Here is a 2,391-nt window from a genome sequence, read left to right as displayed (position 1 = left end):
TAAGTTGGGGTACCCAGGCCCACAAATCACCCCAAACCCACCATTTTGAAAAAAATGCATCCCCCAGCTGTTTTGAGCTAGCATCATGCTAACTGTATAGACTCATGGTGTAGCTTACTAAAGCACTAAAACATGTGTGAACTGTTTTCAAAGTTGTCTAAATTGTTCAAACACAGCAATCAAAAAACCTTGATCATAGAAATTTTACTTTGGAGGGCAAAAAAATGTTTTTTGAACTTAAATGTGCTTACCTCTCAAGCTATGTGTCTCCCTTCTTTGCAGGATGATTGAAATGGATGCCTCTTCAAAAATATGTGGTGCCATGACCAACTTCTTCTATGGTTTTCTAGATAACAGGGGTGGCAATACTTGCCCCTTGGCACAAATTACCCCACTCTCCCTATAGTGCAATAACAGCTCTTCAATGTATTATCAAATGAGTTGGTCAGTAGGGTATGAAGGGTGAAATAATACCAAATATTGAATTGTAAACAAATTAAGAAAAATACTATTTTCAGAGATGTAAGAAATGCCTTTTTCTGCTCATGAAATATCCTCTTCCTGTTCTCTGATACTTAGGTCTGTGTCGCCACCTGTTGGAAATGTGGTGTTATTACAGCATATTTGAAATGTCTATCAGGCACTGTGTAGACCACCTCTCATGACGACTTACTATTGACTGACGAAGGACCCACAAACGGCGGCTCATCGTTGAGTTTAATGGAAATTGTTAGTACAAATTATACTTTATCCATCTGAAATCTGAAACATCATAGATAACACGCCGGTAAATATTGTATTGTACAATTCTACAGCCTTTTCTTATTCAGATGGGGGTTGTATGTGTGTGAAGTGTGCACGGCCTTAAGTAATATAGCCCTAAAAGAAACGATAGCGTCGGGAAAAAGTGGCGCTTTCTATGAATGGGCTCTCAGTCCGTTGAATGCATGTCAATAAGTGAGCTATATGGGCTAACTGCGTACACAGTTTTCGCCAACTTTAAGTGTCGAGGGTAAAGATGGGTACAATGGTGCTTCATTGGCTTTGCAACGAAGGAGCTAATTTGAAAACAACCGTAAACATATATTACGAGGTCTCGCTTAGCGTAAAGTTCGTAGCCACTCTGCTAAGCTAACGTTAGCATTGCTTGTCGGTTATATGCATGTATTAAACTGAAAGCAACACTTAAGTTTGTGTTCAGCACATTTTTAACTCACTGTTAACGGCTATGCTATAACAATGATTTTGTTTTGAGAACCCAAGTATTTTGAATACCGTTCTACTTCCTCAAATGTGCAGCTAAATTAAGTTTAGTTTACATGTCACTTTTAAAGTCAACACATTGTAAAGTATCATTTAAAACACTCCACTTGAATTCAACTGTTATAATATTAACGAAGATATTACCGTTTGGACTCAAACTTCCTTCTTTCTCTACAGTTTTGAGCTGGGCTTAGTGCTCTTTTTGCAGCCCCTGAAGATCCTGGTGGGAAAACCACAGAAAGGGAGCCATGTTTCTGTACAACATCACCCTGCAGCGTGCCACTGGCATCACTCATGCCATCCATGGGAACTTTTCAGGTCAGTTGCCTTCTTTTCGTTTTTGGGTTTCTGCATTTCCCAACACTTAAAATGTATGGACTAGAAGTACAATACATGGCTTCTCCTTTGATCAATCATTCTAGAGCAAAACACTTGACCTTAAAATGATCCAGATGTCTGAGTCCATGGGGGACAGAGTTGTCTGATAACTGAATATAATATGTGTAAAATAGACCTCTCTTTGCATCAGTCTGTGTTTTCGTTTTTAAATAAGCGTCCTAGTTAATTCTCCTATCCATTTGGGTAGGTTGCCTGTCCATCATTCTGCACATATCCTCTATGCCTGTCATTTCTTTTGGATTTGTTATTTCCAAATTCACACATTTGTGCTTTTGTGTATGTGTTCTGAATGATACAGTAAATAGCATCCCAATACTGCATTGCAAACTTAAAAAACACAAAATACTAGACTTGCTTTGCCATATCTAGCCTCCAATTACTATATGTATACATGGCGGACGCATGCTGAATGCTGAAAATACTTTGTTCATCTTGGTAGGAACCAAGATGCAGGAGATCGTTGTTTCCAGGGGAAAGATCATAGAATTATTGCGGCCAGATGCCAACACGGGAAAGGTTCACACTCTGCTCACAGTGGAGGTGTTTGGTATCGTCAGATCCCTGATGGCCTTCAGACTCACCGGAGGAACAAAAGGTACGTAGCAAAACATGGACTCTATAGTAAGGACACCCTGACGGCCCGTCCACACGGCGGCATGCGTTGAAGCTTCAACGGTTCTGCCCATTCACTTTGAATGGGGTGACGTCACACTTTGCCGAACTGCATTG

At 40.2% G+C, this 2,391-nt stretch overlaps 1 long non-coding RNA gene across 1 annotated transcript; it reads left to right on the top strand.

Moving 5' to 3' along the window:
* The first annotated feature begins 691 nt into the window (after positions 1-691).
* Positions 692-2,251, top strand: LOC104964227 (uncharacterized). The gene is made up of 3 exons (XR_800392.1): positions 692-787; positions 1,441-1,581; positions 2,102-2,251. It is a non-coding gene; the product is annotated as an uncharacterized lncRNA (long non-coding RNA).
* Positions 2,252-2,391: the final 140 nt, after the last annotated feature.

Source organism: Notothenia coriiceps, unplaced genomic scaffold (genome assembly GCF_000735185.1).
Source record: "Notothenia coriiceps isolate Sejong01 unplaced genomic scaffold, NC01 NC01_scaffold00001896, whole genome shotgun sequence".
Lineage (NCBI taxonomy): Eukaryota > Metazoa > Chordata > Actinopteri > Perciformes > Nototheniidae > Notothenia > Notothenia coriiceps.
This window is presented reverse-complemented; position numbering and strand designations above follow the sequence as displayed.